The sequence below is a fragment of the Ipomoea nil genome, unplaced genomic scaffold (genome assembly GCF_001879475.1).
Source record: "Ipomoea nil cultivar Tokyo-kokei standard unplaced genomic scaffold, Asagao_1.1 scaffold2761, whole genome shotgun sequence".
Classification (NCBI taxonomy): Eukaryota; Viridiplantae; Streptophyta; class Magnoliopsida; order Solanales; family Convolvulaceae; genus Ipomoea; species Ipomoea nil.
In genome coordinates this window covers 352,034-378,338 of record NW_017619189.1, presented here as the reverse complement: position 1 = coordinate 378,338, position 26,305 = coordinate 352,034, and the positions used below count along the sequence as shown (strand labels likewise).

General features: G+C 32.3%; 1 long non-coding RNA gene across 6 annotated transcripts; it reads left to right on the top strand.

Annotated features, from left to right (window-relative positions):
• Nucleotides 1-20,963: 20,963 nt before the first annotated feature.
• LOC109156981 lies at nt 20,964-25,957 on the top strand. 6 transcript variants are annotated; one of them, XR_002050149.1, is made up of 7 exons: nt 20,964-21,149; nt 21,760-21,906; nt 22,638-22,686; nt 22,800-22,876; nt 23,797-23,855; nt 24,247-24,331; nt 25,493-25,957. It is a non-coding gene; the product is annotated as an uncharacterized LOC109156981 (long non-coding RNA). The 6 variants fall into 6 exon arrangements; XR_002050148.1 differs by lacking the exon at nt 25,493-25,957 and adding an exon at nt 24,775-24,954; XR_002050146.1 differs by lacking the exon at nt 25,493-25,957 and adding an exon at nt 24,665-24,954.
• The last annotated feature ends 348 nt before the right edge of the window (nt 25,958-26,305 follow it).

Below are 26,305 nucleotides of genomic sequence, written 5' to 3'. Positions count from 1 at the left end.
ACCGCTTGTGCTTGTGTTATTTAGTTTGTCGGTTTTCCTAGTTCCTATTGCTGCTATTAAATTAAATCTATAGCGCTTGTCTTAGATTATTTAGTAGTTAGGGGTAATTAAACCGTTTGTGCTTTATTTACCTACAACTAAGGGAAAACAGAAATGAAATAATTTCCCGACAAATATTCAATTGCATATTAATTACTTTACTAATCAATGATCAGTGTTAAATTCCGGTGGTGGATCTTTACTAACCAAAGTCTCCTATTATAAGTGTTTTCGATATATTATTTCCATTGCTTTATTCGTTCAATTAAATTTCTTGTTTATTTAAATTCTCTTTTATTTTATCTTTATTCTCGATATATTCCAAACCCCCCTTCCTTTAATTTGAGCACAAAAGTTAAACTAGTTACTCCTCGTGGGATCGATCCTTACTCCCGCTACTACGTTTGTAAGGTTTTAATTTGGAAGCCTACGACAGCTCACCAAATTTTGGCGCCGTTGCCGGGGAGCTTTTCTTGTTTATTTTGTGTTTATTTAATTATTTATTTGTTCATCTGTTTTTCTCGCTAATTTGTCCCATAAAAATTTAAAAAAAAAAAAAAAACATTTTCTTTCGTTACCTTTACATAATCGCTGCAATATATTTTCTTTTTGTTTATGCCTATAACTCGATCTGCTAATCAAAAAATCTTGCCGTACGATCCGGAAATTGAAAGAACTGTATGCAGGTGGAAGAAACAAGCTTTGAGGAAATTGGAGTTTAGTGATCTGGCTACCGACCCTCAACCTTCCAACAATTCTGATTCAGAAGGGGAACCCATGGCTCAAAATCGGACTTTAAAAGAGCTTGGAGCTCCAAATTTGGATCAGCAACCTTTATGCATCACTTTCCCTGCTCTGGATGCTAATGTACAATTCGAACTAAAATCTGGATTAATTCATCTTTTGCCTTCTTTTCATGGACTTGCAGGTGAAGACCCTCACAAGCACTTGAAGGAATTCCATGTGGTGTGTTCAAGTATGAAACCCACAGGGGTTACTGAAGAACAAATCAAGTTGAGAGCCTTCCCATTTTCTTTGAAAGATTCAGCGAAGGATTGGCTATATTATTTACCTTCCGGAAGCATCACCACATGGAATAACTTGAAGACAATGTTCCTTGAAAAATATTTCCCAGCTTCAAGGGCGGCCAACATTAGAAAGGAAATCTGTGGTATAAGGCAAAACAATGGAGAGTCATTGTATGAATATTGGGAGCGTTTCAAAAAGTTATGTGCAAGCTGCCCACACCATCAAATCAGTGATCAATTACTCATTCAGTATTTTTATGAAGGACTTTTTCCTATGGATAGAAGCATGATTGATGCCGCAAGCGGCGGTGCTTTAGTTGACAAGACACCGGACGCTGCGAGAACACTAATTGCAAACATGGATGCAAATTCTCAACAGTTTGGCAATAGACTTGTCCAACCGTCTAAGCAAGTGAATGAGGTAAATATTTCTGCTCTTGAACAACAAATTACTGGTTTAACTACTCTTGTTCGTCAATTAGCAGTAGGCAATATGCAAACTGTAAAAGCATGTGGAATTTGCTCGGTAGTTGGGCACCAAACTGATGACTGCCCAACTCTTCAAGAAGTTGAACAAGTCAACATGGCTGGAGGTTTTCCTGGACAACCTCAAGGTAAGTATGATCCATTTTCTAATAAATATAATCCTGGATGGAGGGATCACTCGAACCTTAGCTATGGGAACTCACAAGGGAACCAGTTTGTTCAGAATCGTTCCAACTTTCAACAGTATAGACAACAATTTCCTTCCAGCCAACAACCAGCCCAAAGCTCTAGCTCAGGTATGAATCTAGAAGATATTGTTAAATCTCTTGCTACTAACACTTTGCAGTTTCAACAAGAAACACAACTATTCCAACAAGAGACAAGAGCTAGTATTCAAGAAACAAAGGTTAGTATTCAAAACTTAGAAAGGCAAGTGGGCCAACTAGCAACTACGGTAAGTCGGTTGGAAGCACAGAGCTCTGGCAAATTACCCTCTCAAACGATCGTTAATCCTAAAGAGAATGTAAGTGCAATTACTGTGGGAAGTATGTCGCTGGAAAAGAATGTTGATTTAGATAAGGAAATAAGTGCAGGAATCATTGCCAACAATAAAGAGAAGTCCCAAGGTAAGCTTTCTTCTTTTTCTGATTATGAACCAGTACCCCCATTTCCTCAAGCTCTTTTAGAACCAATAAGAGGAAACTCAAATAATGATCTGTATGAGACCTTTCGTGAATGTGATGCTAATAAACCACTTTTAGATTCTATGGAAAAAGTACCTCGCTATGCAAATTTTCTAAAAGAGGTACGCACTTTGAAAAATAAACAAAATAAAGGAATTGATGAAGTGAAAGTGCACGAGACTGTCTCTATGGCTAGTCAACGCAATCTTCCTGAAAAGTGCAAAGATCCAGGTATGTTTACTATTCCGTGCATGATAAGTGGTGTGAAACTTGAAAATGCTATGTTAGATTTAGGAGCTTCTATTAATGTGATGCCATATTCTGTTTATAAATCGTTAAATCTTGGACCCCTGAGCAAATCTACTATAGTAATTCAATTGGCTGATGGATCTACTACATATCCTAGGGGTGTGGTTGAGGATTTGCTTGATGAAGTTAATAATTTGGTTTTTCCTGCTGATTTTTATGTGCTTGATATGGAAAATAATAATAAAATTTCTCATATTTTGTTAGGAAGGCCATTCTTAAAAACTGCAAAAACAAAAATTGATATTCATAGTGGTATGCTTACTATGGAGTCTAATGGTAAACTTGTGACTTTTAATATTTATGATACCATGAAATCTCCTAGTGATGATAATTTTGCAATTTTTGTTGATTCTTTGAAGTTTGTTACATTTGATGAAATTGCTTCGAATGAAAAACAAAGAAATAATAAATCATCTTTGAGTACTAATCTGCATGAAGGGACTGTTTCTTTGAATACTCATAATCATCGAAGGTACTCAAAAAGACGATGGAAATTTAAAGATATATCATAAGTCGAGCCAACGACGATAAACAAAGGCGCTGCTTGGGAGGCAACCTAAGGTGTGTTTGTTCCATTTTTATTTTATTTTATTTTATTTTATTCCCTATTCTCATTCAATAACCCTTTTTCTGCATGTTTTTATTCAACATTGGGGACAACGTTGATAATAAGTGTTGGGGAGGGAATTTAGTTTTATTATTTGTTTGCATATGTCAAAATTTTCAAAAATTTTCACAAATATTTTCTTAGTATTTTATGCTAAATAAGTATTATTTTGAAAAATAATATTTTTTTTTCTTTCTTGGAATGCATAACATGATTGAATAAATAGTTTGGCAAGTTGTGATTAGTTTGTTAGCATCTCTTGTTTGATATGTAGTGGCTATATTAAGTAAGCAATAAACCTGTGAGTGTTTTGAGCCACTGACTGACACTTCGGTCTTATTTTCTTTCTTTTGTGTGATTTCTTCCATAATTTTGTTTCTCTAGAACTTGCCTTGATTCTCTTTTAAAGCTAATTAGACCATGCATGATTCAAATGTGATTAAGGCCATTATTTGACTTTGAGCCTCACTAGCCAAATAACTGGTTTGTCCTATGATTTATTTCCCTTTGTTAACCACTTTGAGCTTTATGGCCATTCCTTTCTTTATTTTGGACCACATTACAAGCCTTTTATATCTAAAATAATGCCTTCACCCAGCTGAATAACTAGTGGAGCAAATTTTGGATTATTTTTGTAATCTACGTGAGGTTGGGAAGGATAAGTGTGGGGGAGATCACTTACTCTTATTAATATGATTGAGAGTGAGGTGAGTTGTATCTTCGTTGCCAATATGTCGTTGGTCTTCTATGAAAAAAGAAAAGAGGAAGCAGTTCACGATTCAAAAAAAAAAAAAACATGAAAAATTGAAAAAAAATGAAATGGAAAAATGAAGAATATACGTTTGAAAAAGAAGAATATTGCTGAAAATTTATGAGAAAATGAAAAAGAATCATCAATTGATTTTGAGTTGAAGTTACTTCTAAATAAATGAAGTAAGGGGAAATTCTGGTAATACTGAGGAAGCATTCTGTACCTCAATGGGATGTGTTTTTTTTGATTGGAAATTGGGGGTGTTGGATTACTTGTATTTATTTGTTCCTCTAGTTTGAAGCTTTTGTTTAAGCTAATTTCCTAAAAATTCCCTACCTTAACCCTAGCCCCATTACAACCTGTGAAAAGTCCTTATGATTTGTGTCATGCATGACTCTTGTAGTGGTGATTGAGAAGATATGCAAGCCTATGGTAGATCAATTTTATAGGAATGAACTTGAGTGAAATTTATACCCATCAAACACTTGAGTGATGAGTGATATTCCTGTGAGGGCTTACTTATTTAGTTTTCTCCATTTTCAAACAGGGTGCTAACTTATTAATTGTAGGGTGTTCAGATTGTTGTTCATGATATGTTATGAGTTTTGGGAATTTCATTTCTATTTATTTCGCAAATAATATTTTTGCTTGGGGACAAGCAAACGTTTTAGTGTGGGGGAATTTGATGGGCATATTTTACGCTCATATTTTAGGTACATCTTTATAATATTTTTATATTAATTATTTAATATTATCTAATAATTAGTTCTTTTTATATACATAGTATAATCTATTCTTATACTATATATAATATATATAATATATAATTTATAAGAGTACATACTACGTACTTAATACTATATATATATAATATACAATATAATATATAATATAATATATATAATATAGAATGCATTATAGTATACATATAATGCGTACTACATTATAATTACTTTTATATATATATATATATATATATATATATATATATATATATATATATATATATATATTATAAATCTAAACTTTGCAATTGATTTTTTCTTTTTTGTACAGGCATGCATCATAATAACATGGCTGGAATTGTGGAAGACTCAGGCATAAGGCAAAATAATAGGAAAAATGAGTGGTAGAAAATGATTGGGAAAATATATAAATAGTTAAGGTTTTCTATTGTAAAATGTTCATTCTTCCCCTCTCGAATATTCTTTAAGGTTGTTATCAATGCCCATTCGCGGCTAATTTCTTGTTTGGTTTAGTGAATTGAAGCCCCGGAGTTCATTACGCTGTAAGGTTATTTATTTATTTTTATTATATATTTTTTATGCATTTGAGTATTAAATATTCTTCTAAATTATTTGAATAGTTGTATCATTTAATTGCTAGGGAGACCTACTAGTTATTTATTTGATATAATTATTTGCTATATTAGATAATGTTGTGCTACAAATTATTCTAATATTCAGTAGCAACTGAGGTTAATTATTGACGGCTTAGTGATAATTGGTCTCGGGTAGAATATTTTCCTAAATTAAATGCAACCGCTTGTGCTTGTGTTATTTAGTTTGTCGGTTTTCCTAGTTCCTATTGCTGCTATTAAATTAAATCTATAGCGCTTGTCTTAGATTATTTAGTAGTTAGGGGTAATTAAACCGCTTGTGCTTTATTTACCTACAACTAAGGGAAAACAGAAATGAAATAATTTCCCGACAAATATTCAATTGCATATTAATTACTTTACTAATCAATGATCAGTGTTAAATTCCGGTGGTGGATCTTTACTAACCAAAGTCTCCTATTATAAGTGTTTTCGATATATTATTTCCATTGCTTTATTCGTTCAATTAAATTTCTTGTTTATTTAAATTCTCTTTTATTTTATCTTTATTCTCAATATATTCCAAACCCTCCTACCTTTAATTTGAGCACAAAAGTTAAACTAGTTACTCCTCGTGGGATCGATCCTTACTCCCGCTACTACGTTTGTAAGGTTTTAATTTGGAAGCCTACGACAGCTCACCAGCTACCCCCAACCTTGTATCTTCTTTCTAACCATTACCTCCAGAATCCCCTGTACAGCCAAGTCCAACCTTATTCCGCCGAGACCGTCGTCCCCCACCAGCAGACCACCAACGAAACACCACCAATCACGGCAACACATGCCCGGATAACACAATGTTATCCCCCAATCACGTGAACCTTTCTCGAAGGAACACAACTCCATAATCACGTCACGGCCACCACGAGGACCGCTGCAATACCTTGGTGACTAGCGTCCCATACCTCTAATCGTGCAATCCAGGTAGAGCCACACACGCACCACCACTCGCACGAATCAAACAACGGATTACAATGAAGGTATGAAACATACTCAATCAAGGAACGGGTCACAGCCCAACGACAACAACGATGAATAACGCAAGTTATCATCAACCAAACGGAAGGTACAAACAACACACACGCTAGCATTAAGACAACAAACTAGCATGCTTATCAACGGGGAAACTCAAGATAGTTCCGAGGAACACACAAGACACCACTTGGTTCAACGAAACACAGTTGAACACTTAGCACGATTCAAGACACCAAAGATCCTACATGGATACCTATCATATAGCTCTAGACCTACGAAACATCAAGAAGACACTCAAATAGTTCCACAAAAGAACAACGGAAAGTCAAAAGATCAAATACCGAGACAACCGAAACACGGGGAACAAATCCCGAACCAAGCGCCACCGTGTACCCCGCGGGTGGACCCACGGGTAGGCCCCTACCCGTGGTTCTGCCCGCGGGTACACAACCCACATTCCCATGTACCTGCGGGTGGGTGGCGGGTAGGGCTCTCCCCTCCGTTCCGCCCGCGGGTACATGCTCTTGTGTAAAACAATCCCTTCGGGGATTTTCTTCTCCAAACACAAATTCAAGTCCAAAACACACCAAATCTCACCAAACACAACAAAATGACTTGAACCAAGGAACATGCCAAGCAATGGCACAAAGGAACCCTAAACACAAGCTCTAGATATGCAATATCACAAGATAAATGCATAAACCCTCACATTTCATAGCAAAACACAAGTAGAATCCAAGAAATCATATATAGGTAAGCAAAATAGGTTTTGCAGAGCATGGGTTACCTCTTGAAGACCAAAAGACTTCTCTTACACCACAACAAGCTCTCCACTAAGCTCACTAGCCAAACCCACTTCAAGATCAAACCAAAAGATCATAAAGATCCTACCTTTAAGAAAAAGACAACTAAGATGGAACCAAAAAAACTAGACAAGCTTAGATCTTACCCTTCTAGATGCCCAAATAGGTGAAAGATTGAATCTTGGAAGCAAAACTTGGAATCTTGACAAAGGTCTCACTTGGCTTGAAGAACAAGCTACTCTTCTTTTCTAGAGAGAAGGTAGAGATATTTTTCTAGGAATTGTAAGGAATGAAATGAAGAAGTCTTCTAGGTTTAGATTACAACACTAGCTCTTGGTGAAAAGACAAGGATACCCTTACTAACTTTTAGAAAGTGTAATGAACAAGGGAACTCCTCTCAAAGCACAAGGTACAACACAACTTAAAGATTGACTAGTCAAATACTAGTCCTTGAGTATTAAAAATCAGGATTTTAGGAATCAATTCCTCAAGAGAAATAGAATTAATTACTCAATTAATTCATGGATTGGAGTGTGGATTTTTGGGGTGTCACAAATCCCGTCTAGGGGTTTAAGGCAGGGAGATCCACTCTCTCCGTATCTGTTTATTATATGTGCAGAAGGCTTGTCTCTGTTGTTGCAGGATGCTCAAGCTAAAGGACGAATACATGGCTGCAGGGTGGCTCGTGGGGCACCACCCATTTTGCATATCTTCTTTGCGGATGAAAGTTTTCTCTTCTTTAAGGCAAACATGCAGGAAACTCTGGAGGTGAAACATTGTTTAGAGATTTATGAACAGTTTTCAGGGCAATCTGTTAATTTTCATAAATCTAATATCTCTTTTAGCCGTAATACCAGCTTGGGGGACAGGAACGCCATTGCTATGGGGCTAGGAGTTGAGCAAGCTGAGGATTTTGGGAAGTATCTGGGTCTCCCCTCGGTTATTGGTAGGAACAGGAAAGTTGTTTTTTCATATGTTGAGCAAAAATTGAAGCAGAGGTTTGGTTCCTGGACTAAGAGGCTGCTTTCTATGGCAGGTAAAGAGGTACTACTGAAAAGTGTTGCACAGGCTATGCCCACTTACACTATGAGTATCTACCTGTTGCCTATGACATTATGTGCTTCGCTGGATAGGTTGATGAACAGATACTGGTGGGGTAAAAGCAATGTAGTGGATGGCATTCACTGGATGGCCTGGGATAAGATGTGTGTACCGAAGAAGCATGGTGGCATGGGTTTTAAGAGGCTGCATGAGTTTAACTTGGCTCTACTAGGAAAGCAAGGGTGGAGAATGTTGACTAGCCCGGAGTCCTTAGTGGCCAGGATCTTTAAAGCAAGATATTTTCCTAATGCTACTTTTTATGAGGCCACTTTAGGTGGTAATCCAAGTTATTTTTGGAGAAGTATAATGGCCAGCCAGGATCTTGTTCGTAGTGGTTGCAGGCGAAGAATTGGCAATGGAAGAATGACTAAAGTTTGGGACCACCCCTGGTTGCCTGACTCCCAGGATCCGTTTGTACTTTCAGATCAGACTGCGCAACATTCTGACCTGATGGTGGCAGATTTGATAAATTATGAACACGGGAATTGGAATCAAGAATTAATATCACAAATATTTATTCCCAGGGATGTTAGTTTGATTTTACAGACCCCGGTGTGTGTGGATTTTAAAGATGATTGGTTCTGGATGGGTGATTTAAGGGGAGTTTATACGGTTAAAAACGGTTATAGGCGGCTTGGGGAGATTTATGCCCCATGTGATGCAGTATGGAATAACATTTGGAAATTACAGGTACCCCCCAAATGGAGAATATTTCTATGGAGAGCTATCACAAATGTTTTACCAACAATTACTAACCTGGTTAAAAGGAGAGTGGAGATCCCAAATGTTTGCCCTGCTTGTGGTGTGCTTGAAGAGGATGTTATGCACATTTTATGCAATTGTGTTTATGCTAGACGTGTGTGGAATATTTCACAACTCCAAATCCCTAACTTTGGTGATCATGATTTTATGCAGTGGGTGGAGCTTTGGTTGGGGAACTCAGCAACATCTGCTGGTTTTATAAAAGATCATATTTGTGGAATACTCTACGAGATATGGAGGACTCGAAAAATGGCTATTTGGGACCTTGCATTACCATCCCCGTTGCATCTTTGTGTCTCGTTTCATCACATCTGGGCTGCCTGGTCATCAACCACCGCCCACTCCCGTATTGCCGTGTCACCGTCGACTGCCACCTTGCCGCAACCCGTGACCGAACACCCGGCGATGCAGCTGCCCCAAGACACAGTTGTATGCAGTACAGACGCTGGCTTCTATGGCTCACAGCACGCCCCGACCTTTGGCTTCTATATACGCAACTTGGACGGCGTCTTTGTTGTAGCAGCGAATGGCCCCCTCTCTTGTCCGTATGACCCCCTCTTAGCCGAGGCTATGGCGATACGTGAGGCTCTATCGTGGCTGCAGGATCACAATTATCAAAACGTTCTTGTTTTATCGGACTGTGCAGTTCTCGTTGCTAGCTTTCGGGATGCCAGTTCCTATCGTTCGTATCTTGGCATTGTTTTAGATTCCTGTTTACGTTTAGTTAATTCTTTTTCTGCTTGCTCTATCAAGTTTGTACGCAGAGGCACCAACTTAGTCGCTCATGCATTAGCTAAGCATGTAGGTGCGGTTCAGACACGTTCTGTCTGGAGGGAGTTTCTACCTCCGTTTATCCCTTCTGATTTAAGTTAATATATGAAGTTTTTGGTTTTCAAAAAAAAAATGTATGACATTTGTGTGTATAAGTATTACATTTTCATATTGACCCGACCCGTCGCACGGTGAGACGGTCTCACACAAGTTTTTACCTTGGAAATTAGCGTTCATAGTCATAAATTAAAGGTATATTCAATCAAGATTTTTATATACTTTTAAACATTTTTAACGACTTTAAAAGTTTGGTGGTATTCGATTTTGATTTTTAAAGACTCTTTAAAAGTCAACCGGTATTCAATTAAATCAAATACCACTCAATTTTTTAATTTTTTTTTTTTAAAGCTTGATTGAATACCACTTAACTTTTAAAGACTCCCTAAACATTTGAATTGAATACCTTCAAACTTTTAAAGTTCATAAAAGTCTTTAAAAGTCTATGAAAGTCCAGATTGAATACACCCCCTTAAGATTTTTAAAAACTCATTAAAAGTATACCGGTACTGGATTCGGACTTTTATAGAGTCTTTGAAAGTCTACTAGTATTCAAAAACTTATTAACATCCAAATTTTATGGTAAGTTGCATAACTTATATATATATATATATATATATATATATATATATATATATATATATATATATATATATATATATATATATATATATATATATATATATATATACACGAAAATGCCACCGTATTTTTTCTTAATCTATTAGATTTGGACACGTGTCACACGCGGATTCATTCGCATATTCCCTCCTGAGCACTTATTCGCACCTGAGTGCATCCCCCCCTCTTTCTCTCTCTCTCTCTCTATATATATATATATATATATATATATATATATATATATATATATATATATATATATATATATTGGATCCAATGAGATGCTCAATTAGGTGAGATTGTGAGATTAGATCTTGATCATCCATTTTCTTATTTTAACGGATCTGATTTGAGGGAAATTTTGAAATGTTATGTGCTGAAACTAAATAGGATAGGGGCTGGGAAGTAATTTCGCCTATTCATTAATTAATTACCAAATAGAGTCCCGAGATATTATAAGAACTTTCCGTGTGTGTGTAGTCTTCAGAATTTTTAGAATCGCATCGACACCTCACCACCGGCGCTCTTCACGCTGACCTCGAATTTCACAGTTGCTCACGATTCTACGACTCAAAGATCCAAACGTTAAAAGTAATCTGCCACCGTCTGTGAGCAAGGTATGATTCTTCTCCGTTTTTCCTCTTTCTCGTTATTGGTTGTGTTTTTTGGTTAGTTTTTTGTGTGTTTGGGTTTATTACTGTTTTTTTTTTCTTTTTCCTTTTTTGGGTTATGAGTGGCAGCGTGGGGATGGGGGAGGGGGTTCTGGTTTGATTTTCCAGTAGAGGAGGGGGTGTGTGGTGTGTAGGTTTGTTAGTTAGAGTTTTAATAGGGTTTTTTTTATTTTTAGTGGAGGTGGGGGTTTGGTCGTGTATCATAGAGTGCGTTTTCCATGCGCTTAATACCAGGATATGCATCTCCACTTAGATGATGCGTTTTCTCCCTTAATGTCTTTGGTCTTTGCGGTGTGTGCGTCAAAGGCGGTGACTCTGTGCAGACACAGGTGTGTTAGTGTCTTATGATTCTGTTCTTTTATTCTTTGCATTTTTTAAGTGTGTGTGTCTCAAATATGAGGTATGTGCGCAGTTCGTTTGGGTATGACTGTTTTGATATGCTCCAAACCCACTTGTGCTGTTTTTTTTTTTCTTTTCCTTATTTGTAGTAATATGATAAGCAAGAAATCCAATTGTTATATCTGAACTCTAGCCTAATTTTAAATAATGGATCTGTATGTTGTCAAAGGAATGCTATTGTGACATTGAACTTGGGGACATCTTGAACTTGCAGGTTGGGGATATTCCAAAGCGTATGGGGATGTGTTTGCAGGCCGTAGATAATTACATGTTGAGCCTATACTTTTCAGATTAGATGTGGTTATATTACCTACGGTGTTGTGTGCATTGGTGTTGGATGGTGTGTGTAAATTACTGGGTGATGGGTGCATTGTTGTGCAATAATATTTTTAATGTACTGAAAATATTGTTTGGGTATTAGGTGTGTGTGTCATAGTGACAGCCTGTGTGCGTTACATTTATCAGTTGCTTAATTTTATTCGATTTTTAATTTTTGGTGTTGTGTATTACGGTGAATGCAAGTTATGAAGGAGGTATGTGCGTTTCAAATTATAAGTTTGTGCTTCCGGTGTGGTTGCACATTTTAGTGTGTGCGTTAGAGGAGTTTCCAGTTTGCATTTATGTTTTTTTTTAAAAAAAAATTTTAATTTTTTAAAATTTTTTTGTTATTGTGATGTACCCTAAATATTAATAGGGTGTTGGGTGTGTGCGTCATAGTACCAAGTGTGTGCATGAATGCAAATGTCAGAGTTATTGTCTTACAAAGAGGATTTATATTAAGGCTATGAGCAAATGTTTGTAGTATGCTAGTTAATCTAGTCAAGTGCAATAAATAATATATTCTTTTTCACTATAGTCTATTGTTACTTTGTGTTTCTTGTTATATTCGTTTATTTAAGTTGTTCTTTGGTCTATTACATTGTAACGCACACACCAAACTCCGTGCATGCACACGCATGGTCATTCCATTCCTTTGCTTTATGAAATCCACGCTCATGTATACGCTCATGCACACACTCGTGAACAATATGCACACACTTACCCCATTTTTGCATATGTCATGGAGTAGTGTAATACAACCAACAACACAAATAACAATGTTGGTGCATCACTCAGTCGCATGTTTTATACCTTTTAAAAAAAATTTGGTAGTTCATTCTACAATTCTCATATTTCATGTCGACATATTCTCTTTCTTTCTTTCTTTCTTTTTTTTTTTTTTTTTTTTTTTTGTTCCTAAGGGGTATGCATACTTTTAAATTATGAGTCTATTTACTTTGTTTATTTACTTATTAATTTCAATTTTTTTATTAGGTTTGTCATATGCCTATACAAAAAATCAGATTCATATAGTTGGATTTTGTTGGTTACGTAATTTCAATAACTTGCACAATCCTAAAAATAAAAAAAAATGCACACTCACTGTTGCAATGCTTACCTAATGACACGGTGTTATGCACACGGCAGATTCAACGCAACCACATCCCATCACAAAAAATAAATAAATAAATAAATCCAAAATGATGCAATGTTCCACTGCCAGAAGTTTGCACACGCCATACCACATCACAAATGCACGCACAACCGTAAAAAAAAAAAAAATAAAACAAAAAAATTATACAAAATTCCATTGCCAAGTTAACGCACACGCCGCCACCAATTCGTGCACACAAATGCACACACCACCGTAATTTTCAAAGTTGTCTGTAAGTCACACGCCAATACAATAGTCCATAAGATGTTATGAATAATATAATATTAACTTCCATAAAATAATCACAACCATTACATTAGATCATTGTAATAAACTGTACATTTTATTCGCCATCATGCATAGACCACACATAATTCACACACGCACAGGTCGACTTGAACAAATGCACACACCATAATACTATTGCCAAAGATGCACACTCCGTCGTAAACAAACGCACACACCACATTTAATGCACTAACCAAATAACAGTCATAAATTCTAATTCATTCCAAATGAATATACTACTTCCTTTTCACGCACACCCATTATAATACTAATTTTAGGGACAAACTACTTCATTCCCGGCACACCCATTATAATTCTAATGCCTATGGTGCACACTTCGCGGTAAACAAACGCACACACCGGCATTCTTGCACTAACCAAATAACACACATACCGTCTAATTCATAGAAAATGAGCACACAAGAAATTCAACGCACATCCATTATAAAAATAATTTCCAGACCCTTGATGAATGGCACACCGCTTCAAAACCCTTGTAATGCACGCCAACTGAAAAAATACACCCATCGGCCGTCCACCAACTACCCACCTGCGTGTGCGTTCTTCTAATTACTAAAAAAACACACACAAAACCCCCCAAATTCTTCGTGTCCCCCCTTGCATATTAATTTAAATACAGCCACCAACAAAACACAATGACAACAGCGTAAAAGTTAAACTACGCACACGCCGTAGGACCTGGATGCACAGACTAACGTACAAAATTAATTACAAATTTGAGTCGGCAACTCTCATACCTCTGGTAGTCGACATGTTCAACCACTGAAATTTCGTCCGGATCACCCACCAAGTGCTCACGGTTGGACTCCTACAGGTTTTGTGCAGAGTTGACTACTACTCATTTCCATTATATTTGTGGAATTTAATTATGGCAAAGATTCCAATCTAATTCTAACCAAAATTAACACATTAATACAATTACTTTTAAACCCTCCTATTTAAAATATGCCCTTATTTACATTATATTCCTCATTCAATCTCATCCATCCATATATATATATATATATATATATATATATATATATATATATATATATATATATATATATGTATGTATGTATGTATGTATGTATGTATGTATGTATGTATGTATGTATGTATGTATATTATATAATATCTATATACGTCAAGGAATGAGAGAGGAATACAAAAATGTATGAACAATTAATTATTGAGACACTCATTGGTTGAATGAACTGTAATTGATAAACTACCATACAAATTGACATTGGCCCTGTTTGGTAAAATGACTGTTAGTTGATAGCTGTTAGTTGTTAGCTGATTGTGTTAATTAGAGTGTATAAATAGTTGATAACATTAGCTGATTGTAGAAAAGTGTTTGGTAAATTAGCTGTTAGCTGATAGCTGTTTGGTATAATTTCTTTTCTCAAAAAGCTAATTGAAAAAGTTGCTTGGAGTATCATTTTGAATTTTAGCCTTTTGGAGTTACAAAAAGCTAATTAACCAAACATTTATATTGATATTTTAACTAAATCAAACAATTAATGGTGGTCAAATAAGCCACAATTGACCAATAGGCCAATTTTTTTACCAAACAGGGCCATTATATTTATAGGAATATTTCTATTTAACTTTCTTAAAATAACTAACAATTAAACACATGCATCATCGTACTAAAGTGACTAACCACTAATTGCATTAATTAAAATAATAGTTAATTCCATTTTTGGTGCTAGATTTATTGGTGATAGTCTACTTTTACTCAATTTTTTATCATAACATTAACCTTTTATCCTAGTACTAGTTTTTGACGCGCATTGCGCGATTGGGATAATGCCTAATGTTTTTTTTAATAAGTACTTTAAAGTATATCAAGGCAGGATTATATTAGAATTGTTCATGCATAAATAATTGAATGTTGAATTTGCATATTTAAATAGGTAATTCTAAGTTTACAAATGCAAGATAATATAGTCAAGATTGATTATAATTGTCAATAAAATAATTGTATAGGTATGGTTGAAACCAAATACGGGACATAAGGGAGAACAAATACAAATTAGGGCATAAAATTTTAAATATATACTAATATTGAAGAGCTAATTGTTGATTGTCAAACAAGGAAATTGCGAGGTAGTTTTCCACTTCAATTTGTTGTGTAATTTGAATACTCTTTTTGTAAATAAATACCCCAAGTAGTTAATATGATTGACTTAATTATATATATACATATATATTTTATTTTTTAAAACAATTATTATTATTATTATTATTATTATTATTATTATTATTATTATTATTATTATTATTATTATTATTATTATTATTATTATTATTATTATTAAATATATGTATACCCTTATATCATTTTACATGTTAATCTAAGAAGCTAATTTTTTCAAATATCTTTTTACCAATCGTTATATAATTCGCTGGTCAAATCAGCTAATATAATCCGCTAACCGCTAATCGCTAACTACTGATTGTCAAACAAGGACATTACGATATAGTTCTCACTTCAATTTGTTGTCTGATTTGAATACTCTCTTTGTCAATAAATTTCTCAAGTAGTTAATATGATTGGCTTTATTAATTATATTTTTCTTAATTTTTTCATGGTATTAATAAAATACTTGGTAAATAAATATATAACATTATTTTGTATTATAACTTTGATATTTAATTAAAAAAAATAGTGCACAAAAAAGATAATAGACAATGTAGTGAATATAATCAATTGATGAATTTGAATGTAAGAATTTTTTTATTGGAGAAAAATAAAGACAATATAACTAATGAAATTATTTCTCTTATTTAATTTATTGATAATGAATAATTTTTTTTAATAAAAACATTGTAGATACATAATTCTAAATTAAAGATCGAAATGCATATGTATTATATTTTGTTGTAACTACTAAATTATTATTATTTAATTTAATAAAAGTAAAATAGAGTACTAAATATGCCAACTTTGATTGGGATGGGGTTCGAACTTCGTACTTAATACCTTTCTTATTGAAATCAATGAATAAGTTAACGGTGAACTAACAGAAATTAACGGAAAAGATAATATTTAACGGAAAAGTTAACGGATAATCATATTCATTAAGGATAAATTAGTAAATCTTAAGAAAAAAAATTAAAATCTGATCAATCTGAGCCATTCATTTGATTAAAAAATTTAACCGCCATTTTTTCTACCCATTATAGGCCTAACTCTCTTGGGCTCTTATTAGTATATATATAGTAGAGTATTGTGACATGACTATTTTTGGTCCTCCGTCAACAAAATCGTTAAAATTTCATTAAATAGAAAGATATTTCGATCATTTTTATACAAAGTGAGTTGACCATGCTATATTTTTATGTTTATTTTAAAAAAAATCTGTAATTGAAGACCAAAAATGCCTTTGTATTTAAGGACGTTAAAACTATTTTGTTGATAGATGACCAAAAATGGTCATGACACAATAATACTAGGACCAACTGTGAACGTTCTGATAAAAAAAAAATTGATTGTCGCCTATAAAGCTTAGATCAAAAATGAAATTAACTCTTAAAATAACTAATAATCACAAACTTTTTACTTGGTTTAATATATAACTAGTAATTCACCAGCGCGATGCACGGGAAAAAATTCCGTTATTATAAATATAAATAAAAAATAGAAAAACTAAAATATTTTAAATTTTTTAATATAATAATATTTTTGAGCTTCCATTTGTCTAGTATTTATTATTTTTTATAGAATACAAAATTACAATTAAAATTAAAATTAAAATTTTGTATGGTTAATATAATCTCTAATTATGTGCATATTCAAATAAATTTATAGAGAGAATTTACATAATTACATAGATTTATTCTTAATTGTATTTTATCTATATTATAATTTTCACAATATGAATAATAACTAAGATAATTACATTTGGAAAGCAAATTTCAAATTTTGTATGAGTAAATTTAAACTCTAATTGAACACATTTTTTATATGATTATATAATATATAGCTATTTTATTTTTTAAAAGTACATTTTTTTATATGATTATATAATATATAACTATTTTATTTTTCAAATGTTGTGCTTTTTTTTTTAATAATAAAGAATGTTGTGGCATTAATTCTAACATTAATTACTTCCCAAACCATATAGCTTTATTATTATTACTAGCATTTTATACACGCGATGCGCGAAAACTTATGTCCAATATTAAAATATTGTTAAGTAACAAAATTTAAAAAATTAGTTAAAATTATGTTTCACAATTCCTTAAAGTGATCCAAACAATATATATATATATATATATATATATATATATATATATATATATATATATATATATATATATATATATATATATATATATAATAATAATAATAATAATAATTTACAAATAATACTAAGCTAACACCCACATATATGATATATTGATATGTATACACAAATAATATATATACATATTATTTATAATTAAAATTTAATATTCATATAAATATTTAATTAAAATATAATTTATAATTAAATTAATTGTTATATGATAATTTTAATAAAATGATAACTAAAAATAGGAAAAAGATATGATAGATGTAGGTGTATGGTAAGATTGGTGGACATATTAAATACTAACGGTGTTATAACGGTGTAAGGGTAATTTTGTCCAATACAAATCAAATGTACAACAATTAAAGCAAGATGTATATATTTATTAGCATATAAAAAAGGGGCAAAAATCAAGGACATAACTTGTATTGACACTTATTATGTTTTTACATTATTATTATTATTATTATTATTATTATTATTATTATTATTATTATTATTATTATTATTATTATTATTATTATTATTATTATTATTATTATTATTATTATTATTATTATTACTAGTAGTTGCACCCGTGCGATGCACGACTATATATATAGTATATAGAATATACAGTATAATGTAATTAGATGAAAAAATATATAGTTTGAAAACTTAATAAATTTAAAATAATAAAGTTTGTAATTTTATGATTATTCATGTATTGATTAAAGCTATCTACCACATTCAATGTTGGAGTCAAAATAACACTGTTCTTAAGATATGACAGATCACTTATACCGCGTCGAAACAAATGGAATGTGTTATCAACAATTGCAGCAATAGGATCATCGTCACATTTGAGCAATAAGTGGTCTGGAATTGTAATATCTGCTTCACTATCAGTTGAATTACCAACTACTCCATCACCTATATTAGCTATTCATTTTGCAAACTTTTTAATCTCTTTAGCTTCGACCTCTGATTGTACACCACTTAGGCGTAGATTCTTAGTTAGCCTAAATACTTTACAGGATCTCCAAAAATATGAGGAATTTATGTTTGCCCCAACAATATCTTGACGTGTGCCCTTTAGAATTACTTGTAGAGTTTGCCTGAAATCGCCACAAAAAAAAAACTGTTTTACCACCAAAGGTCATATCATAACTATTCAGATTTCTGGAGCGTAACAAATCCCTCATTGTCAGGTCTAAAGCTTCATAGCAAAATTTGTGCATCATTGGACCTTCATCCCATATTATCAATTGCTTTGCAAAAAATGGAATGTATCCCATAATCAAAACCCAATAAAATGAATATTCTCAGTATATTTTTACATGAAATTATTTTCATCTCCAACCCATTACACCAATGTTATTTTATAATATTTAATAAACACATATACTAAATATAATAAATTCTTGGGTCAAACTTTATTTCTTCCATTCTTTTCTTCTAAATAATCTGACACAAAACTAACCCAATAATGTAGCTCATAACCCGAACCCAATAAAACAATTAATAAAATGTTTTCTCCTAACCCTAAGACTATCTCTAGGCAAATTATTGTGTGGACCATGATCCACATAGTGGTATATGGACCATAAAAGAAAGTACATTTTTAATATATTAAAACGTACATTATTTTTGTACCGAATGTACATTATAAAAATAATATATTTGTAGTATTCAAATAATGTAATTTCTCTAAATACAAAGTACATTTTTAATATTCTAAAAGTACATTATTTTTGTACTAAATATACATTATTTTATAACATACAAAATATGATCCACATAGCTTGTGTGGACTATAGTCCACACAATAACGATTGCCATCTCTGAGCCTCTGCACCAAATTTTACACCATAGAGAATATTTCTTGTATATTCTTATATCATTTTTTATTCTATCTCCAACCCATTACATCAAATTTTATTTCTTTACTAAAACAATTTATTTTTTCATAAATTAAGACTTTGTATTATAACCTTTAATATTTTAAAATAAAATATGATTATAATGTAAATATTATTTTACTCCACAACAATAAATTATAGAACATCCAGTAAACCATTCAAGATTATTACCTCTTCGTTATTGTTAATCTATTAAGTTTAATTTAACAAACTGTCAAAAGTTATTCTTAAACTGTTAACTCTTTTATATTTAAAAATATTGAAAATTTTACCGTTAAATAAGTATATTTCGCAACAAAATGTAAGTTCAAAAATATTTATTTATCATTTTATTTAAAAGTTAATCATAGTTGAATTTAATTATATAAATTAATATAAAATGATTTCAATATATTCGAAACTATTTTAATTTCAATTTCTCAATATAAATAAGAAGGACTGCATGTACGTATTTTGTACATTGGTCTTCTACAACTTTGTTTTAGGATCACTTTAACTTCAATTTTTGCAATTTAAGCTTTTGTAGTTAAACATTTCTCTAGGTTAGATAGTCATAGCCTCTCGATTCACTATGAACAATTAAAAATAGTAAAGGCTCAATAATAGCAAATAAAAGTAATAATATTTATAACATTGCACATAACTAAAATTACATATTATTACAAATTTCTTTGTAAACAACCTTTTTAGTAATGTATAAAAAACCTATGCATTCATCACAAATTAAAACATTAAGACTCTCAGGATTACTCAATAATAAAAGATAAATAACATAAGCATCTACAAAAGTACCATGAGTTAATTGATTTTTTGACAATCCTTTGAACTAATAGTTGCACTCAGTTGTGAATTTTCATTTTCCAGGACAAAAAGAGAGTTGCACTCAGTTGTGAACCGTATATGTATATTTGCTCGGTTTTTTGTTTGCCAACTTTGATTTTTTTTTTTTCCTAATTGAAATTGTGATTCATGCTAACGGACATTATTGTTCATGTTATTTTATATGTGTTGATTTGTATGCCTTTTTTCTTTTGAAGTTATCTTCTTTGAAAACTTTATTTCTAGTTGATGTAGTTATTCTTCAAAATAGGTGCCTACAATTTAGTAAGGTGATTAATCACTGTGTTTGACGATAAAAACTTTAGGCATACCAAAAAAGTAAATCAAAGATATGACATTTTAAATCCAAATATATTACTACAAATTATAAATTTTTTTTTTTTTGTAAAATACTTTTTGTGTAGTGTTTAGATAAACACTGAATCCCAACATATTAAATACCTATGAAATCATCATCATATATATATATATATATATATATATTTTTTTTTTTTGAATGCTACTAGCATCTATTACATTGTAATATCTGTTCATATACTTTCTCAACCTACTGAAATACAAAGAGCCAATAACGCCTCCACTGAGGCTCGAACTTACAACCTTCCAAATGGAAGTTCAACCCGGGTACCATTAGACCACATAGTCCTGGTAAGATCTTATATATTAAAAGAAATGAAGCTTCACAAAAAAAAAAAAAAAAGAAGAAGAAGAAATGAAGCGATGAGGACGAAGGCCAAGACCCTTATCTCCACAGATCTCAGCATTTCGTTTTCGTCGTTCTTCAATGATCTCTCTCTCTTATCATCTACGGACAGATGAGCAAGCGTGGGTATAGACCCTTGTCCTCCGTGTGTAAGGGGTTCATCTCCATCTTCTTCGTTTCCGGACATCAACGCTGGTATCTCTCTCACAGTCTCACTCTTACAACCAAGAATGTCAGCTATGAATTTATCAAATTTTAGGTAGAAAACGCACTAAGTATACTGTTAATTTCTTTCTTTAACTTAGGGTTTTTATGTCTAACTGTGTTCATCATCTCCAAATCTCATATCTGTTTCAAATTAGCTCTACTTTATCGAATTAAGCTTGTTTGTTTTTAGAAAATAAACATCTAGTTCTATTTTTAGTATTAATTTCATAGATCTAAGCTTTGCCCGTAATTTTTTTTCCACAAAATCCACTAAAAATGTTCTAGGGTTACTTTTTTCCGATTAAAACAGATAAAAGTTTTGGTCCTTAAAATTATTAGCCTGATATGTACTTTCTATATGATTTTTGTGTGTTTACTGTTTCTTCTTTGGTTTCGGCCTAAAATAGCAATTTTTCTAACCATTCATTTTACATATTGCTATTGTTGGTCTTCTGTAATTTTGAAGTTTTGAGTAACAGATAAGTGTTTCCATTTTTCGATCTATGATATTTACAATCTGTTAATAAATTATTTTTTTCGTACATATCTGATTTTTTGAACCTTCATTGAACCTAAAAGATGATATCTATTTCTGCAGAAACAGGTTGTAGACAGGTTCTGGAATAAAAAAAAAGCATCAAAAAGCAAGAGAGGATTTTCAGTATTACCTTGGTGAGCTGTTGTATTCTTCCTCCCCACCCAGATGACTATTGATGCAGTTATTTTCGTCATACAGTGAGATAGGGTATTCTACCCTTACTGATTTTGTGTCTACAATTATTTTACATGTATAGCATGTTTAAATATTAACTTCGGTGGTAGAAAATTTCACGGCTATTTGATTAGTTAGAGTATATATACACATACATTTGATGCAATGTATAGCATGGTAATATTTATAATACAAAGCATTACGTGTATGTATGTCTCAATTTGTTTGATAGTCTATACTTTGCTTTTTGCTATGAAAACAGATTTGTGAATATATATGTTTTTCACTTTTCAATTCTTCTGGCAAGTATAGATGACTATTATTTTACATTGATAATGACAATGTATGCTACTTTTGTCCCCATTTAATAATGTAATCATGATCCAAAGTATAATAGATAACATGTTTAAAGTTAGCTAACAATGTTTTTCCAGCATGTTAATTAAATCTTTCTTTATTCCATCGCATCACCATCGTTCCTTGTAAAGTTAGCTACAATCTGCACCTTCCTTCATGGTGCTCAAGTTCCAAAATGGTTTAGTAAAAATGGTTTAGGAACTTATTTTGTAATGTGAAATCAGTTTAGGAACTTGTATTTTATTTTAAGTCAAGTTCCTTGTTATATTTATATTGGATGTCACAATTTGACACCTAGGTAACCTCAATTTACTAAGTCTCTAACAAAATGAATTTCACAGTTACTAAATGTTTATCCTTTGTCAAAATACATGAGTTAATTATTTTTTTTGGATTTTTATTTGCAGGTACAAATTTACTTGCAATCCTGCTAGTATATTTGATGCAATTCCAAAGGTATATGGGGATGCCCTTCATATTAATGTCCTTTAATAAGTTCACATTTTGTAATCCTTTGTTTTATTAAAATATCAGATGGACTTGATGAAAAAAAAATTGCCCATTTTCAGGTCTAATGAAAGTTCACTGCTTTTCAATAAGTAGAAGATACAATATTTTATTGCTGATTCACAAACTGAGTTTGGAGGTAATACAAATGTGACTACAGTACAAATCTCTGTCTCAAAATTGACTTACATATATTCTAATGAATATCTTAATAGTAGTAGATATAGTGTCTAGAAATGTAATTATCTGCGCTATTATGGGTATTCATTATGTGCCTTCTTTCTTTGCATAGTCCATTGCATCTACCATTCTGCAAAAGGTACATGTTAAAGAATTAAGAAAACTGGAACATAGACAATATAAAATAGTTAGCCAAAAATGAATCCAAAATAAAGTTCCATCAGTCACAACTATCCTAACCACTTAGCATCACGTCGTTTAGATTCAAATTCAACCATTATCAAAATCTATGTTTCAAAACCATAAACTACTCAATGACACATGTGACCTTTTCCAGTTTCACAGGCAGTAGCAGAGGCACCTCTTGACTGTACCACTACCATCACCACTCTGTTCCTTAAAGGAATTGCCATTAGTCAACGGACTTTCAGACTCGTCCTCACCATCAAGCAAGAACCCCTAGATTACACCAAAAAATTATTTTTTTGGTTAAGTCTGAAAAATTTAGATCAGAATGCAATACTTTTTCTTTAGTTAAGAAGCTAACCTCATCACTGTCACTGTTATCTTCTGGCTTTAGAATTTTTGAACTCAAATCTTTGCTTTGTGAGTCAAAAATTATCTGGACAGGGGATTGCTAGTAGTGCACTATCCTTCTCAAGTTTGAGAACAGGAAAATCATTTAACTGGTTGTCAAACTGTTTCTTTCTAGCAGCACTTTTAAAGACAAAGGATAGTGTAGTATACTTATTTACCTATGACAAATCAAGTTGATAAATTAGTGGAAGGAATCTAATAGTATTAAACTTATGGGTGTAAATAAGAATATTGTACTTTATGAATGCCTTTTGTAACATTTGATGTGAATTGACTTTGCAGGCTCAATGATTCAAGCTTCAATCCAATTTTCTTACATGTAATTAGGAGAAGGCTTAAAGGTAACAATGATCAGTTCACTTTTTTAATGTACTTATCCAAACTATCTCTAACAATGGTCAAATTCTTTTTCAACTTATACACTTTATTTTATACAAATACTCCATTTTTTGGACATTCTAAACTCACAAATCCTTCAAAAAATAATTCATCTATAGCTTCTTCATGACCTGCAATTATCCAATACATCTTTTTGTAAAATATAAAAATGAAATGAGCAGAAAAAATAGTTGCATCAATGCTCTCAGTATTTGACTTTAGATCATATACTATTCAATTTTTTTAATTTGTATTTTTTTATACTTTAAATTCATGGATGAGTTTTGGATTGAAATGCAGATTTGTTGACTGCCTTGTTCATACTTTTTTTTTTTTTTTTTTTTACAATCATAGAGATTTGAAGGCAGATCCAAAATCATTAAATCACACAGCATGGATATTACCTGGAACACCAGAAATCACACAGCAGACCAATTTTGTAAGTTTATACCTTTCCCATCTCCTTGTGCATCTGCTCCTTCAACCTCCTCAGTATCCTCCTCCACAGAAACGAATAGTCTAATACAAAAAATTAGATAAAGAAATAGAAACCAAACATGAACATATAGTAGTAATTAAACAAAAAAAAAAAACACTGAATAATTAGTAGATAATATAGGTGAGAATAGAAATGTTTCCAGAAAAATGTGTTTTATCAATACTGAGATCACAGGTGTTCTTACCGTAATCTTCAAGCACCTGTGTTTTATCAATACTGAGATGACATAGTATCTTTGTCCAGATTTTTGGTTCTTTGTTTGCATACTTGCAGGTAGTTTGAACTGGAGAGATGGTGAACTTGTGAGTGATTATTGATATCAAGCTTTATATAGAGACTGAAATTTGTTTTTCAATTTTGAATATTGTCTTGGAACTATGAAGGCTGCTGGAAACGTTTCAAGACCCAAGATTACATTCAATAGATAATTTTTTCGAAGCATTTTCTCGTATAGAGATGTGTAACAGCCTTATGTGTATATTTGTATCTTTATATATGTAAATAAATGGCCCGCATGGGTAGCTCAACTGGTCATAGAGGTTAAACTTTGGAAGAATGACCAGGGATCGAGTCTCACCAGCGGCAGTGTGGGAGCAACCTCTCAAAGTGAGGGGGGCTCCTTGTGCGCAGTGGGCACCGGTCTAGCCTCTGTGATTAATGTTTTGAGTCACCATGCCCTTAGGGTTGAGGTTCAGCCTTTTGGAAGAATATATGTAAATAAATGTTAGGGTTGAGGTTTAGCCTTTTGGAAGAATATATGTAAATAAATGTAGATTATAGGTTAGCTTCTCAATGTAGAACTCTTTGACTATTAGAAGTCTATTAATTTACATTGGTAATAGACAATATTAGGCCACAATTAATTCGGCTGTTGAGTTTTCAACTTAAAACAACGCAGTATGCAATGGGTGGGAAACAATGATTGCATAAAAATGCACAACGGCGTTTTATCCAATGGGCGGAAAAAAATGATTGACAAAATTTTCTTGTTTTATTACAGAGTTAGATTATTATTATTATTATTATTATTATTATTATTATTATTATTATTATTATTATAACAAAATTGCTCACAAAGTTTTTGTTTTACCATTTGGTTAGGCGTGAAGCATAATTCAGTCGTGTATAACGATTTTGATGACCATAGAATTTATTTGGTAGAGCTTATGATAGAGTAATGGGTCAAGCAATTGACTCGAACCGCCAACAAATACATGACCCGGTTACAACTAAAAGAGCAACGGGCAGAAGTGCAACGGACAGAATTATTACTGCGGATCATTTACTGTGCCCATTGAAGAAGAGAAATAAAGGCTTAGGCTCCCCATTATTCTTCCAAAAGGTTGAACCCCAACTCTAAGGGCCCCCACACTCCGACCCGACAGAGCATTTGGGAGGGTAGGCTCCCCATTATGATATAACTGTTAGGGGACTTAGTATAAGTAATAGCTCTCCTAGCTTAGCAAGACACGCTGAATTCTGTACTGAAAACTATAGCAATACACTTATCTTTACTAACACATAATAATAATAATATTATCCGGTAACATATTTACCGTCAGCTTATTTAGGAGTTTATAACTTATTTTAAGATATTAATAAGTTATAAACTCTGTTTGGTAATGTTCCCAAAATAAACTCGTAGCTTAAAATAACACCTTATTTTGGAACGCTGCCTACGTTTCAAAATAAACTAGTAGCTTCCTAACTTCTTTTTTTCATCTTTGTCCTTATTATTTTAAAGAAATGACATTCTTTACCCTTTGCAATTAAAATCCTTTTCTGTTCTCCATTATCCGCAACTTTCAGTGCAATTATTATTATACGAATAATAGTAACTAATATTATATTCTTCATTTACTTAACATGTTAAATTATACGAATTACATGAATCTATTTATAAATTAATATGAA